General features: G+C 49.4%; 1 protein-coding gene across 3 annotated transcripts in view; it reads right to left on the reverse strand.

The window, feature by feature from the left end:
* The window catches only part of CHDH (choline dehydrogenase), a 30,950-nt gene extending 14,050 nt beyond the window's left edge, over positions 1 to 16,900 (reverse strand). For 2 of the 3 annotated variants that reach the window (XM_032290219.1, XM_032290220.1), the window contains exons 1-2: positions 16,709 to 16,900; positions 11,310 to 11,380 (exon numbers count right to left, since the gene is read on the reverse strand). The gene's annotated coding sequence lies outside the window, so the exon portion shown is untranslated. The remainder of the gene's footprint in view (positions 1 to 11,309; positions 11,381 to 16,708) is intronic. The other variant, XM_032290221.1, reaches the window with a different exon arrangement.
* Positions 16,901 to 16,960: the final 60 nt, after the last annotated feature.

The following is a 16,960-nucleotide window of genomic DNA, read 5'->3' on the forward strand; positions in this document are numbered from 1 at the left end:
CTGTTTTCTGTATGCTGGTAGATATAGGTCATTATACATTTGTCCAAACCTACAGAATGTACAATACCAAGAGTAAACCCTAATGTAAACTATGGGCTTTAGGTGATAATGATGTGCCAACATAGGTTTATCAGTTGTAATAAATGTACCACTTTGGTGGGAGGATGTTCGTTAATGGGAGGATTATGTACATGTGGGGACAAAGCCTATATGGGAAATCTCTTCACCTTCCTCTCAATTTTGCTGTGAGCCTAAAACCGTCTTTTTAAGGAGTATTTTTAAAATATAATAGAGCCTGACTCCATTTTTGATGTTTGACTACTGACTACTTTCAAGCTCCACCCCTCCCTCTTCCCCTCCTGCCCCATAGCTGGGCAAGTGAATAAAAAAGCCCTGGCATTCCTGCCCCAAGTATCAATGGGGAGGTTCAAATCATACAAATCCAATTCATGTGTGGGACTGTTACCATGACTCCATTCCCTAACCATAATAGAAACCAGGAACACTGGCCCTTTCCTTCACAGACCAGCCATGGCAGACCAGCCTGGGTGCTTGCCCTGGTCTCCCTATGAAGCTCCATTATATGAGCAGTAAACCTTATTGTAGCCACTTGGTGTGTGTGTGATGTCTTCAGTCTCAACTTTCAAACCAACCTTGGGTGGTGGGGGTTGATCCCACCCTCCATGGGCAACCACAAGACAAAACAATACCACTTACAAGAGCATCAGGAAACATGGCATACTTAGTGATAAACTTAAAACATACACAGGACCTATTTACTGAAAACTACAAAATATTGACAGAAGTTAAAGATAGCCTAAATAAATACCATGAACAGGAAGACCCAGTGTTGTTATGATGTCAATTTTCCCCAAATTGATGTATAGATTCGATGCAATGCCAACCTCAGCAGGCTTTTGTGTGTGTGTGTGTGGAAATTGAAATGCCAATTTCAAAAGGTACATAGAAATACAAAGGACATAGAAAAAGTTGTAGTTCAATTGGTCATACGAAGAAACCCCACACAGCTGTGAAAATGAAGGAAACATAGCATCTCACATCATATGAATGAATCCTAAAAATATATTCAGCACACAGAAGGAAAATTACAGGAGGCTGTGGCCTGAATGAGAATTTAGATAGATAGATAGATAGATAGATAGATAGATAGATATAGTCACATATATATGCATATATGTGAAGTTTTAAAACTCGTATTCATATGTGCACCAAATATCGGGGTCCCAAAATATATGAAGCAAACAATGAGAGATTTGAAGGGAGAAATAAACAGTCCTGCAACAATAACTCGTGACTTCAATACTCAGATTCCAATAATGGATGAAAGCCAGAGAGAAGATCAATCAGGAAATAGAGGACTTGAATAACACTATAAACCAGTTGGAGACCTGACAGATATATACAAAACATTCACTACAACAAGAGAATCTACACGTTTTCCAAGTGCACGTGGAACATTCTCCAGGAAAGACCATATGCTAGACAATGCAACAAGTTTTAATACAACTTAAAAGACTGAAGTCTGGGAGGGGAAGAGCAAGATGGCAAAGAGAGGGCTCCATCAATCGCCCCCTCACCCTCCACCCCCACAGGAACGCCAAGTTTGACAACTATCTACACAAAGGGAGCAATTTCATAGCAACCAGAAATCAGGCACCAGCCTGGCCACAGTGGAGGAGAGCACCAGGAGGGCTCTTGGGTTCCCTGATTCCAGGCCTTAGCTCTTAAATGGCCTTTCCGGACCAACCCTGGGCCAGAGGGGAACCCACTGCTCTGAAGGGTGAGTCTCAGGCCTGGCAGCATTCACCACAAGCTGGCTGAGAGCCCTTGAGCCTTAAGTGAATACCGGTGGTATCCTGACAGTACTCCCAGTAGGCCTGTGGTGGTGGCCATGGTGTGAGGCTCCTCTGCCTGTGGAAAGGAAAGGGAACAGTAGAGAGGACTGTGTCACACTGTGTGAGTGCCAGCTCAGCTGCAGTACACTAGAACACAAAGTAGGTTTCTAAGGTTTTTGACTCCAGTCCCTGGCTCCCAGACAGCATCTCTGGACCTGCCTGGGGGTGCGGGGGGTGAAACTTGCCACCCTGAAGGGAAGGCCACAAGCCATCTGGCTTCACTGCTGGCTGACAGTAGAGCCCCAGGGCCTTGTGTAAACATAGGCGGTAGCCATGTAGTGGTTGCAGCATGCCTTGGGCAAGACCCAGTCCTCAGCTGGCTTCAGGTCTGACCCAGCGCAGACACAGTGGTCGTGGCCACAGGGGTGCTTGTGTCACTGTACCTGTAGCTCCAGGCAGCTCAACGCAGAGAGACTCCATTTATTTGTGGGAAAGTAAGGGAAGAGAATAAGAGTCTCTGCCTGGTAATCCAAAGAATTCTTCCAAATCTTGTCCAAGACCACCAAGGCGGTACCTCTGAGAGTCTGCAAGAAGCACAGTGTTCCTGGGCTTGGGTTGCCCTCTAATACGATACAGCTTTGATCACAGCACTGAAGCAAGACTCCATTTAAAAAAAAAAAAAAAAGAACTAGGGAAAGAACAAACCTAACCAAAAGCTAGCAGATGAAAGAAAGTAATAAAGATTAGAGTGAAGACAAATAAAACAGAAAATAGAAAAACAACAGAATCAAAGAAGCCAAAGTTAGGTCTTTGGGGGAAGAAATAAAAATGACAAACCTTTAGCTAGACTGACTTAGCTAGATTGACTAAGAAAAATAAAAAAAAAGACTCCAATTAGTGAAATTAGAATCAGTAAAATAAACACTTTACTGCATCAAAGGGCACAATGAAGAATGAAATGACAACCCATAGAAAAGAGAAAATATTTGCAAATCATATATCTGATGAGATCAGTATCTAGGATTTGTCAAAAACTATAACTCAACAAAAAACCCAAATAGAAAATGGCCAAAGGACTTGAATAGACATTTCTCTAAGAAAGAAACACAAATGGTCAATACACACCTGAAAAGATGCTCAACGTCACTAGTCATTAGGAAAATAGAAATCAAAATCACAGTGAAATACCACTTCATACCCACCAGCATGGCTATAATAGAAACAAACAGGAAAGAGAAACTGCTAATGAGGATATGGAGAAATGGAAACCCTTGCACACTGCTAGCAGGAATGTAAAACGCTGTAAAGTCTGTAGAAGACAGGTTAGCAGCTCCTAAACACAGACCATGTGCTCCAGTCATTCCACTCCTAGGTATATACTCCAAAAACCTGAAAGCAGAAGCTTGAACAGATACTCTTACACCAATGTTTACAGCATCATCATTCACAACAGCAAAAAGGTGGAAACAACTCAAATATCTATCAACAGATGAGTGGATAAACAAAATGTGGTATGAACATATATGGTATATTATTCAGCCTTAGAAAGGAATGAAATTCTGGCACATGCTACAACATGGCTGGACCTTGAAAGCATTATGCTAAGTGAAATAAACCCGACACCAAAGGACAAATATTGTGTGATTCCACTTACATGAGTTACATAGAACAGGCAAATTCATAGAAACAGAAAAGAGATTAGAGGTTACCAGGGGATGAGAGGAAGGAAAACAAGGAGTTACTCTTTGGGGTAACAGAGCTTCTGTTTGAGGCGATGGAAAAAAAGAACAGGAAACGGATAGTGGTGGTGATGGGTGTACAACACAGTGAATATACTTAATGCCACTGAACTATGCTTAAAGTGGTTAAATTGCCAACAAAATCCTACATGCAACTGACTTCTGGATCTTGTTAAGTAAATCAAACCTATGAGGGAGAAAGGTATGAAGGAACTTAAGGACAGTAGTAACCTCTGAGCAGGAAGGCATTCCTGGGGTTTTCACTTGCACCAGTCACATTTTATTTCTTGATGTAGATGACAAGTACATGTGTGTGTTGTTGTGTAGTTTTACTAAAGAATTGCAGTAAATGACAATAATTAAAATCAACAAGATCAAGAGGCAACCCAGGAGCTTCGCCAGGAGGCACAGAGCCTACCCTGCAGGAGTGAAGACAGATTCCTTCCTTAGGTGGCGGCAGGTCATTTACTCTTCCGTCCTCAATCATTCAAAAACCCCACACTGCATCACAACTCTGCTCCCACCCTCCCCACATGAGGGAGGAGCCTGCTACCCAGAGGGAACTCCTTGAGGGCAGGGACTCCTAAGCTGCTAGCGTAGTGCCCTCTCAGGCCAGCAGGCTGGGTGGGTGGGCAGACTGACCGGCGTGCTGCAGGAGTTCCAGGGAAGCAGACCCTTCCACTTCCCTGGGCTGCCTGGGCAGGGAAGGAGCTGCCTGGCATTGGCAGGATGGAAGGCGGGCAGGAATGGGAGCAGGGAAATAGCATGTGTGTTCATTTCTGTGCGTTGGGGTCGGAGTCCTCCCTGCCATGTCTGGGTTCTGAAGTTGATGAGGTGGCATCTGAGGCTTCCCTTTTGACTTGGGGTGCCTACAACCCTAGCCCGCTCTGTTTCCTGAAACCAACTGTGGCTAGGTCCAGTCCAGCACTTGGACCAGACGAGGAGGATGTGGCTTTGCCAACTGCCATGCACAAGAAAGAAGAGACTTTTGCCTTGTCTACCTTACAGTCAAGAGGAAAAAACTCATGTGACATGCGCCCTCCGGTGGTACTGGGCAGCCCCACCAAGCCACACCTTCCATCTGACCAGCTGGCCTTGGTGATGGACACCTGGTCCCTGTACTGCCGCTGTGTGGGAAGCAGGCTTTGGTCAACTCGAAACCCCCACCCCCAATGCCATTGAAGTGAGTAGATCAAGCAGAGAGAGAAGTAAGAAACACGGGGGCTACCACGTCTTACTGGTTATGGCTGGTAGCTTTCATTGCCACAGCCCTTTGTAGCATCAGCTAACAATTCTCATTTCAAATTCTCAAATCAGTAGTCAAAGATTGGTGGGGTGCAGTGGCTTGCACCTGTAATCCCAGCACTTTGGGAGGCCAAGGGGGGTGGATCACTTGAGGTCAGGTTAAAAACCAACCTGGCCAATATGGTTAAACCCCATCTCTACTAAAAAAACAAAAAAAATTAACCAGGTGTGGTGGTGGGCACCTGTAATCCCAGCTACTCGGGAGGCTGAGGCAGGAGAATCTCTTGAACCCGGGAGTCAGAGTTTGCAGTAAGCCCAGATTGCGCCACTGCACTCCAGCCTGGGTGATACAGCCAGACTCTTTCTCAAAAAAAAAAAAGGCTGCTATTGAAAAGTCTGCTAAACTTTGTGGTTAGAAAACTGATGGCTTTATAACACAAGACAGAATTCCATGTAATTTTGAGCATGTGGTCAATTCCACAACACATTTTATTACTTCGGTGGAGTTAAGCTGCAAAAGGATCACGCCCAGAAGAAAAGGCTTACGCACCATTCCAGAAGTGTCCATACTTGCGACACATCTGCCTACAGACTCACACGGCTGGAGTAATGAGGAAGCTTCCTGAAAGGACCCTTCGCACAGGGCCCCCAGCGGCACTTGCTTCCTCACCACATCTTGGTGTGCACACGTGTTTTCTTTCTAGCTCTTGGCCAGGGTAGCTTCTGTCCCAGGGTAGGCCAAGAGCTAGAAAGGTAGCTGTGGACAAGGCTCAGGTAGTCCCATCACGAAGCTCAGCTACGCATGAGCTTCAAAGCCCAGAAAGTTACTTCACAGCCCTGAGCCCTGGCACCCTGAAGCCAGCACTGCCCCAGGCTTGCACTCAACCTTCACACCTGTCACTGTGGCCATGGGCCAGGCTGATGATGACAGTCTTTCTGGGGAACTGCAAAACATGTGGTAAGGACCATGGCCACCTTTGCCCTTCTGGGGGTCATTCGCCAAAGGAGGATTCAGGGCAGGTCACCTGCTCTTTTCCACCTGGCCGTCTAGTACTGGCTTTGACCTGCAATCTCTGTGAGACCTCAAACAAGATTCCCTACATGCCAGGCTGGGCTTTGTGTGGGTAAAATACACTGCTCTTTGGTTGCCTTTGTCTGATCATAGAGCTCCATTCAACCATGGGCCCAAACTGAGTTATATTAACAGGAGCAGCTACCCCTGCTGAGCACATCACGTGGGTTATCAGGTTTAAGCCCCCTAAGATGCTGGGTGGGGTGGAGAGTCTTCATCATCTCTCCATCACCATCAGCCCCATGTCACGGAGAGAAAAACAAGGCTGAAGAGGTCGAGCCCCTGCCCCATGCCAAGCCAGAGGCTGGGACCCTCTCCAGCACAGGCCCAATCGACAAAGCCACATCACAGAAGCCAAAAGGTCATTGTCAGCATGCGAAAGGGTGCAAGACACCAAGTTCCCATGCCAGGGGTCTCAAGCCAAGAAGGCTTGGCTGCTTTTCTGCATCCCAGCAGAGCTTCCCAGGAGCACAACTGTCTGAATACCCAGCCCTGTGGTGGGCTGAGGGGAATGTAGTACAGTGGCCAAGGGTGGGAAGGATCCCAGTTAGAGAATGGAACCTGGCTGGGCCCAGAGGCTGTGGTGGTCCAGGGAGTAACCCTGGGCAGCTGCTCCTCCTCCCACAGGAACTTCATGCCATCCCCTACCCAGGTCCTCCACCTCCTGAAGACAGTGGGACAAGCTTCCTCATGGCCCCCCAGGCCCTCTTGTCCTAAGCCTGACCAGGCTAGGCCCCTGCCTCTGTAGCCATTATCCCACTGTAAGCCTCACTCTCTGGGCTCCAGGCACATGGTCCACCTTCCCTTCCTCCCCAGGGCCTTTGCACATGCTGTTCCCTCCTCCAGGTACAGGTCCTAACCTCCTTTCACCTATTCACTCCTCACCTTCCCCTAGGCCTTGATTTTCCTGGAAAGCCCTCCTCACCACTGATCACATCCATCCTGGGACTTCTCTGTGTCACTTACTGGGACCTCAACAGGCTAACAATGAAATGAGCTGTGGAAGGCCCGCATCCCTGGCTGAGGGCTCCACGCCCTTGCCTCCCACTGAGTGCTGAGCCTGGCCTGAGGCTGGCATTCTGTCATGCTGGCTGAGGGGACACGTGCAGAGGATGAGGCTACACAAGGCCTACAGCAAACCCAACCTGGGCAGTCTGAGATATGGATGCTGAGCTCATACACCTGTGCCAGGACCAACAGAAGGCACCCTGTGGGAATGTTCTGGATCCAAACGTGGTAATGGTTACCCAAGCATACACACAGAGCAATACCAGCGCGAGGTACACTTTACTGTATAACTGTTGCACCTCAATTAAAAAGTGTAAAACAGTTTTTCTGAAAGCATCTTCTGGGCTGAGGCAGGAGGATTGCTAGATGTAACTGAGGAGCTGAAGACCAGCCTGGGCAACATAGCGAGACCCAGAAATTTTTTCTAAAAAAAATTTGTTTTTTAATTAGCCAGGCACAGTGGTGTGTACCTGTAGTCCTAGCTACTCAGGAGGCTGAGGCAGGAGAATCACTTGAGCCCAGGATTTCAAGGCTGCAGTGAGCGAGCACTGTTCCACTGCACTCCAGCATGGGCAACAGAGCAAGACCCCGTCTCTCTATAAAAAAAAAAAAAGGCATTTTCTTCAGTGTCAAGTTTCTCTTCCCAGGAATCTTATCTCCCACATATTGATACACAATTAACAACTGAATAGGAAACTGCCACCTGGGAGATGATTCTGGACAGTGTGGACAAGGCCACATCACTTGGCCCCTTGTGTCCTGGCTTCTTGGGCAGAACCCTCCTGCCCTCTGATCCTCCTGGTGAAGAGGGGCAGATGAGGCAAGGCTGAGGCTGGTCAGGACGCACCACAGGCTGCCACAAAAATCCAAGGTGGAGCCCTAATGTCTGACGTCGCATCAGAGCTCTGCCAGGCCTCACCATGTGACCCAGGGCAGGGGTTTCCTGTTGGTAAGGCATGGACGCTGGCCTCTGTGGGCACCTCCGATGCCTGTGAGTCTGCCCCCCTGCCGCCCCTCTGCTGCCCTACAGTGGGTGCTTCCTCAGCCTGGGAACCCTGTGCTTCATGTTCCAGGCCTCTGCCCTCTGCACGCACCCCTCCACTCGCTAGCTGCTTCCCCAGTTTTTAAAACCTTCACGGTAGTCTACACCAAAACCAGATTGTAAGGTGGGAGGCTATGCGACGGCTCACACCTGTAATCCCAGCACTTTGGGAGGTTGTGGTAGGCCGACCACCTAAGGTCAGGAGTTCAAGACCAGCCTGGCCAACATGGTAAAACCCTGTCTCTACTAAATATATGAAAATTAGCCAGGCATGGTGGCACGCGTCTTGTAGTCCCAGTTACTTGGGAGGCTGAGGCAGGAGAATCACTTGAACCTGGGAGCCAGAGGTTGCCACGAGCCAAGATCACACCACTGTACTCCAGCCTGGACAAGACAGTCAGACTGTCACCAAAAAAAAAAAAAAAAAGAATGTAAGGTTGGAAACCTAGAGTCCTAACACCCAGGCAGGGGTGGAGGGCCCAGACCGCTCAACCTCCAGGGATGGCTCTTCAGGGTCGCCTACCATTTCTTTCCCTTGCAGGTGTTTCTGTGGATCCAGTCTGTGCAGGTGCTATGGGCATCCAGCCATGGGTAGGAGGCAGGGTGCAACAGAGGTCACTGCTGGGGAGACCCGAATCCCTTAGGGGCCCCTCCCAGAGTCAAGTACCTGATAGACTAGGGGGTCAGTGGCTGCGGTGCCCCAGGCCAGCCCCTGAGGAAGAGCAGCCACTCTGCTCCAGATGTGAAGTCCCTGCACTCCGCGCTGCACTGTGCCTGGGTGAGTGGGCTCTGCAGCACAGAGGGCCTCAGGTGAAAGTGGAGAGGTGGGCGTGGTAAGCCAGAGCACAGCCAGAGGCAGGCGGAGAGGACAGAAGGCGCTGGTGTCCCAGCTCTTACGCAGTAACATAGCAGCAAGAGAAAGACAGCTGCTCTTCCCTCTCCAGGGGAGCTGAAGGCCCTCCTCATGCCAGGCACACAGAAGGCTTCAGAGGCCACGAGTTAGCAAGCTCCCACCTGGCACAGCCCGTCCACAGAGCTGCTCTTCCTACCATGTGTGTTCACTTACAGACAGCAGCGGGGACAGCTGGAAGCTCTCAGAGCCAGGTATGCAGCAGGCACTCAATAAATGCTTGTCATGTGACTGGTATATAAAAATGCACTGTCCAGGGAGAAAAAGCAGAAATGGAAGCCAAGGCCTAAGGGCAGTAGCTCCTCTCATAAGAATGAGGCTGGCGCTGCAGAATCTGCCCACTTTTGTCCACCCCTTGGACACTACCTGGATCAGGCCCCATCATCTCCCACTGGAACCCTCCCCATAACATCCTAGAAGTGTCCCTGCTACTACTGATGCCTCCTCAGGCCACCCCACAACCAGCTCTCCACAGAGCAGCCAGGGTGATCTCAGAACAAGCGGGAGCCCAGACCAGCAGAAGGAAAAAAGATGTGGGCAAGGGTCAGCTGGGGACTCACCAAGGTGACTTCACACCCAGGCGGCAATTAAAACACTGACTTCTCCATACAGTCCAGGCAGGGGTCTGAACAGAAGAATGCAACACCACCTACAAAACATCCTTGCCCAAAAGTTCAAATCTGAATCTGATCACACTTCTAGATCAATCCACTGACTCACAGGAAATGCAAAGGTCAGAGCAACTTGCAAAGATCACCATCAGCAGAACCGAGGCAAAGGGAAGCCCCACAGTTCTTCAACAACAGATCCAAGTATAGAATGGATAAATAAGAGAGAGATGAGAGAGAGGAAGGAAAGCCTAAGGGCTGTGAGAAGCAAAACCCAACCATGAGAATGTGCCGCTCTTGACTGGACCCTGGTAATTTGAACACTGAGTGGGTATGTGAGGATGTCAAAAAATCATTATTTGTCAGACATGACTGTGATCCCGTGGTTATGTTGTTTAAACTCACCCTTTCATGAACCTTTGTACATTGTTTGTGGGAATGTAAATTAGTACAGCCACTATGGAAAACTATATGGAGATGCCTCAGAAAAAACAAAATAGAAGTATCATATAATCCAACAATACCACTACTGGGCTGGGTATACAGAAGAAAGGAAATCAATATATCAAAGAGATAGCTCCACACCCATGTTTACTGCAGCACTACTCCCGATAGCTGAGACATGGCATCAAACTAAGTACCCATTAACGGACAAATAGATTTTAAAAATGTTATACACAGTGGAGTACTATTCAACTGTAAGAAAGAATGAGATCCTGTCATTTGCAGCAACATGGATGGAACTGGAGGTCATTAAGTTAAATGAAATAAGCCAAGCATGGAAAGTCAAAAATCACATTCTCACTCATAGTGGGGAGCTAAAAAAAAAAGTGGATCTCATGAAGATGGAGGGTAGATGGGCAGTTATCAGGGTTCAGGAAGGGTAGGGAGGATGGGGGAAGATAGGTTGAGTAACGGGTACAACACATAGTTAGACAGAAGAAATGAGATGTAGTATGTGACAGATGAGTATGGTGACTATAGTTACAATCTATCGTACATTTCAAAATACCTATGAGAAAAATTCAACTATTTTTTTTCTTTTCTTTATACTCTAAGCTATTCAAACTTGTGTACTTAGATAACTCAACTATATCTAAAGTTAAATATTTAAGGCTGGGTGCAGTGGCTCACACCTGTAATTTCAGCACTTTGGGCGGCAGAGGTGGGGATGGGAGGATGGCTTGAGGCCAGGTGTTCAAGACCAGCTCGGGCAACATTGTGAAACCCCATGTCTACAAAACAAAAATTTTTTATTTTTTTTTAAACAAAATTTTTTATTAGCTGCACATGGTGGCACACAACTGTAGTCCCAGCTACTTAGAAAGCTGAGGGGGGAGAGTTGCTTGAGCCCAGGAGATTGAGGTTACATGAGCTATGATCCTGCCACTGCACCCCAGCCTGGGTGACAGAGCAAGACCTTGTCTCAAAAACAAAAAAGTGATCTAGGATTTGGCTTACAGTCACCCTAGGGATTAGGAGGACATACAAAACAGGACCCCCACGAGGTGATGCTAACAAAGTTATGTGATGGGAACATGAAATTCCCATCTCCATCATCTCTTCTGGCTAATTTTGTACAGGTTTCAAATCTTCCACGATGAAAAGGATTTCTGTAGCTGTTGTTTGTTTGACATCTCGGGTCTCACTAGAGGAGTGAGGGAACGTACAGAGGTGGGAGCACTTCTGTGGCACAGGCCTGGCCTACAACGAGGGATTTCCAACAATTCCCCAGATGTTTGGGGTGTTCTGCAAGTGCTCATCACCAGCTTCCTTTTTCAAGTAAATTTTTAACCCATTTTTTAAAACTTCAGTTAACAAACACCCACCTCACATCCAGAAGGGACAGGATACAGTGCACTCTGTGACCGAGGCTGGCCCACGCACTATTTGTGATGGTCTGTGAAAGATAAGTACAGAATCGAAAGTCAGAGTGTATAAACTTTTACAGTTTCATCATTGAACACAGCCGCCTCATGTCCGTGGAGTCTAATAAGCAGATAATGGGTTTATCTTTTCATATATCTTCAATTTTATTATAACAATTTTCATATGTTAAAAATTGGCCCATGAAAGATTACAATTTTAAAAACAATCATCTAGTCTTTCACCAAGGAGAGTTTGAGAACCACTGTTATGGACCAGACATTGATCCCCTGGAGACCCCAAATCCATCCACTTAGGAGGTTGGCCAGAGATGCCAGGACAAAGCTTCCCTTCCCACCGTCTGCTGTGCCAACTCCAGTATTTCCTATAAATACATCACAAGCACTGCAAAGCCTATTTGATTTTCTGTGCTCATTTGCACACTTTCACAGCAGTACAAGCAGTGCCACTTCCAGCAGACACCTCTGTCGCTCAGGCCAAAGTGCAGGATCATAGCTCTCTGCAAGGTCCAGGTTGTGTGACGTGTGCTCCTGTTAGTCAAAGCATCTTGGCCAGCCATGGTTAGCCAGCCAGCTTTCACACACACGCCCACCACCGTTTCCCTTCAAACTTCTGGATGGGTTTAACTGCAGAGACTAAGACTGCAAGGTGAGCTGTTTGAAAAACTGACTGCTTCTTTGTATCAACTGGAAATCACTCTATCACTAAAGTACTGAAATAAATCAGGAGCTGGGGCTAGTGTAAGACATCAACCTGCACTCATGGCCCTGGTTTCTAGTGTGCTCCTGAAAATGGCATCACTGTTCTAACTATGACACACACACACACACACACACATCACAAGCATAAAGTTATAAAACAAACTCACAGCTGGGCACTGTGGCTCACGCCCGTAATCCCAACACTTTGGGAGGCCGAGGCGGGCAGATCACCTGAGGTCAGGAGTTTGAGACCAGCCTGGCCAACATGGTGAAACCCCGTCTCTACTGAAAATCCAAAAATTAGCCAGGCGTGGTACAGGGCACCTGTAATCCCAGCTACTCAGAAGGCTGAGTGAGGAGAATTGCTTGAACCCAGGAGGCAGAGGTTGCAGTGAGCTGAGATTGCACCATTGCACTCTAGCCTGGGAGACAAGAGCGAAACTCCATCTCAAAATAAATCAGTAAAATAAACTCACACTAATATGGAAGGTCGCCTGAGTCTGTGTCACGCATTGAGGTTCCATGTTCACGTTTCACTACATTAAAAGAGAACTGAAAGTGGCTGGTAGTGAAGATCCTTAGGTTGCAGCCTCCACTCTGCTACCACTCATGGTTTAGCATCCCTGGGCCTGTTTCCTCATCTATGCAATGAAAATGTAACCACTCATTTTATAGGCTCTGTTGAGGGCAAAAGAAAATAAGAGCTAAAAATACACTTCAAAGAATTAAAAGGACCAGGTGCAGCGGCTCATGCTTGTAATCCTAGCACTTTGGGAGGCCAAGGCAGAAGCACTGCATGAGGTCAGAAGCTCAATATCAGCCTGGGTAACACAGCAAGACCTCGTCTCTAAAAAATAAAAAAAGAAAGAAAAAATTAGCCTTGCATGGTGGTGCACACCTGTAGTCCTAGCTACTTGGGAGGCTGAGGCAGAAGAGTCGCTTGAGCTTAGTGAGCTAAGACTGTACCACTGCACTCCAGCCTTGGCAACAGAACTACATACTGTGTCAACAACAACAACAAAAAAAATGGAAAGAAAAGTGTGAACCTAAAACTACATGGTGATTTTATCAAGCTTACAGCATGGCCTGAGTTTCATCCTCCCTCTTCTTACACACCCTCACTCATTCCATTTCTTCCTCCATAAAGTGCAGTGCTACATCTATGACCAATAATATTATTGACAACAAATAAATTCAAGTATCATGGATCAAAAAATATACCACCGACCCTGCTGCATGTGCCCAATGTAGGGCCCACCATAGGGTGACAGGGTCCTCCCTGCGGCCCTGCGAGGCTAACCCCATCGCTCCTGTTTACAGATGGAGCTTTGAGAGGAAGACAATAGTACCTACGTCCTCTGCATTCCAGGCTTCCTTTGAGGCCCCAGTGTGATAACAATAATGTGAAAACCACTGCAAGTTCCTAGGAGACAAGGCACAGGGTCCACAGCCATGAACAGGACACATGTACGTGACCTCACAGGAATCAGTAGGAGTGGTATTAAGCATGAGTTAACACCTGGCCTGAGTCTGTGGGCTTTCTTGGGCCAGCCCCTCCTACTGGGGCAGAGAAAATGCAGTTTTGTAGCCCTGCTGGGAACAGTGGGGTGCAAGCCCTCAGTGTGGCTTCAGGGTCTCTCCCTCCAAGCAGGGATTAAAGGTGACCCTGCCAAACTTAACCAGATGGAGCAGAACATGGGGTTGAGGGACCACTGAGGCAAGGAGTGCTCCCAACAGCTCCCCTCCCAGCTCAGGCTCACCACCGGGGGCCCTGAGAGACAGCCAGTAGGTGCCAGAAACGGCTCACTCTTCATGAGACAATGAATCCACTGTTGACCAGCCAGGGCCTTGATTAATATTTGCAAAAGAATGATGTGGAAAATTCCACCTGTGTGGGTGGAGACTGGACCCGCGGGACATGTCAACAACCCTGATGGCCTTGTTCTTCCAGGGATGGATCAGGCCAAGAAGCAAAGGTCTGAATAACAATGACTGAATCTGGAATTACGGTGATTCTTGGAACATAGGGAATTTCCCTTTTTTTTTTTTTTTTTTTTTTTGGTTCTGCCTCTCCTGCCCCTAAATCTGCGCAGCACTTGTAAATCCTTCAACTTGCTTTCCTATCTACTGTATCTTCTGAGTTTCCTAACCGCCCTGCTGGGGAGACAGAACTGATGTCAGCCCCACGTTACAGATGGAGAAACTGAGGCTCCAGTTACAGATGGAGAAACTGAAGCTGAAGACCAAAAGCCTCACTCAAGGCCAACAGATGGTGACTGAGTTACAGAACCAGGTGGTCTCGAAGCCAGGCATCTCACCATGCCGTGGCTGCACAGAGCCTGTCCCGAGGGTCTGGGTCAGAGCCATGGGGACTTGACACAGTGGTTTTCCAGGCTCTGGCAGAGGCCCTGACCTTTGCTCTGCTTATGAAGAAACAGGAGGAAGTTCAAACCACCTCCCCTGGGTGGGCAGGCTCCGGCACTGGCCTTGGAGGAAGGTATGTGTTAATTTATTCATCCATTCAAGCATTTAATGAGCACTTACTAATCCCCCAGATAGGAAGGCACACTGTGGGGTAGCTCTTTCAGAAACCCAGACCTAGCAGAATTTATGACCGAAGGGAGAAAGTCAGAAAATCTCCAAAGGTCGCTTCTCTCATAGACTCAAATCACTTCATTGCCCCTATCACCACCCCATTGTACAGAAAAGGAGACAGTTCTGAGAAGAGCAGTGACTTGCCAGGGCCTCCAGTTCAAAACGCCACAAAGTTATCTGGCTTAGGCAGCCAAACAAATCACGTCCCTTCCGGTAGGCCAAGTGGGACCTCTCATGCAAGGCCACTTGAGGCATGGCCTTCTGCAGGGAGAAAATCCCCCAAGGGGACAGGCAGACACACCCTGTTTGTCCACTTCAACCTCCAGCTGTGGCTTCAGGGCCCTTCACACCCTCCCCTCCCACTCCCCACTCCACAGCCCCGTATCACCCATCCCTAAGCCCCAGGGGGGCCAGCAAGGGCAGTGTCATTCTGAAGCCAGAACAGCACCAACCAGCCTCAGGCCAGTGCCCTTGGTTTCTCTACCTCATCTGACCCCACAAGCTCCTCCCTCACTACTGGGCTTTCTTGCTGCAGCCCCTCCCAGATCTCCCCAACTCCTCTCGAAAGCTCTCCTCCCCAGGGCTCCATCCTCCTCTCCTCCCTACTGACTCCTAAGAAAGTCTGACTCACAAACCCTGTCTCCAGGCCTAACCTCTGCATCCCTGCTTGTCTCAAAGCCCATGTGCCCATCAGCACCAAGCTCACCGCAGCAGGGCCAGCCCTGGTGCACAGCTGAAAAGCCAGCACAGTCTGGAGCCTGGCCGACAGCACAGAATCAGATACTCACGGAATGAAGGACTAGCCCTCTATCTGCCCTGCAGGGGCAGTTTTCTAAAACTGAAAACTGACCACCGTCTAAGCCCATAGCACTGGTCCTCAGCACCACGGGACAAAGTTCACAGTCTTGAACTTGCAGACGAGGCTGTTTTCATCTGGGCTTCCGCAGCAGGGCGGGCACTTGTGTCCTTGAATATACTCCTCACGGCGCTCATCCTCACTCCAGGAATACCCATGAGCCAGCACCTATGTGTCGTTCACCTTTGCACCTGGCACCCAGCAGGTGTACTTAGAGCTGAAAATCTTCTCAGGGGCCACAGGACCCAAAGCAACTCAGAGGTGGAATGAGGGGCTCAGGGTGGCCCAGCCCCCAGCCACAACCTCAACTGAGTTCCCTGGTCAGGAACCAGAACAATTCTCCGAGAACGCTACCTGCAGCTCCACACGTTTGCACGCCAGAGCCCAAACCCCTGGCTGATCCCCACTCCACGCAAGCCCTAACCAAGCTGGTAGGTGGGCCAGGCCTGACACACAAGTAGAGCCTCAGCTAAAACAGCTGCTTGACTCAGCACAACCTCTCACCAGCTGACAACACATCCCTAAGTACCATACCCCTCTCTAGGACTCCGTCTTCCCATCTGTAGAATGGAGCTAATTCCACCTACAAGTTTAAATGGCCCTGAGTTGGTCACCGCAGTCCAGCCTCTGACTCCACTGTTAGCCCAGCTGATCTTTGTGAACTCTCCCCCAAACCACTGCGCCTCAAAGGATGGTCCCGGGGCCACCCACCCACGAATTACAGGGGCTTGGGTTGAGGTTGCTTAAATGCAGATCCCAGGCCTGGCCCGGACTCGCCGTCCGGATTTCATTTTAGGCGGCGCTCAGAGATCCCGGGCCAGGGAAACTTGAGAACTGCAGCTCCAAGTCGCCAGTGCTGACGGCTTCCGCTCCGGGAGCCCCAGGTGCTACTGTCCGAACTCACTTGGTGGAAACAGGCATTTACCAGAAAGCCTGGGGTCGGCGCTGGGCATTCCTACCGCTCTAACACCGCGTAGCTGAAAGAACTCGCCCCCTCCAAGGAGTCCGTGTGCCTCCGCAGCCCCGGTTCCACCCCTTTCACTACGCGGGACGGGGCGGTTGTGTAAAGCGAGCCCAGGTCTCGGCGTCCAGCCTGGCCTCTGGTCCCCAGGCCTCTCTGGGCTCCCGGCCTGGCGGCGCCGCTGAGGGCGGGTTCGGGGGTGGTCGTGGCGCATCCGCGGCTACTCACCCGGGGCGGCTCGGCCGAGGGCCCGACAGTCGAGGCCCGGAGCGGGCGGCTGGGCCCGGCCCCTGCTCCTCCACACTTTAACCGGCGGCGCCGGAGCCGGCGCCCCGCGCGCTCTCTGCGTCCGGAAGGGGCACGCGGCCGTTCCGACCCGGTCTGCCCCGGGGCAGCTAACTGGACGCCAAGCTAGCCAGGCTCGGGCGGGGCGCGCGCGGCCCGAGGGCGGAGGCGGCGGGGCACCTGGCTCACTGCACG

Source organism: Sapajus apella, unplaced genomic scaffold, assembly GCF_009761245.1.
Source record: "Sapajus apella isolate SASKATOON/1434 unplaced genomic scaffold, GSC_monkey_1.0 scaffold23, whole genome shotgun sequence".
NCBI classification, from domain to species: domain Eukaryota; kingdom Metazoa; phylum Chordata; class Mammalia; order Primates; family Cebidae; genus Sapajus; species Sapajus apella.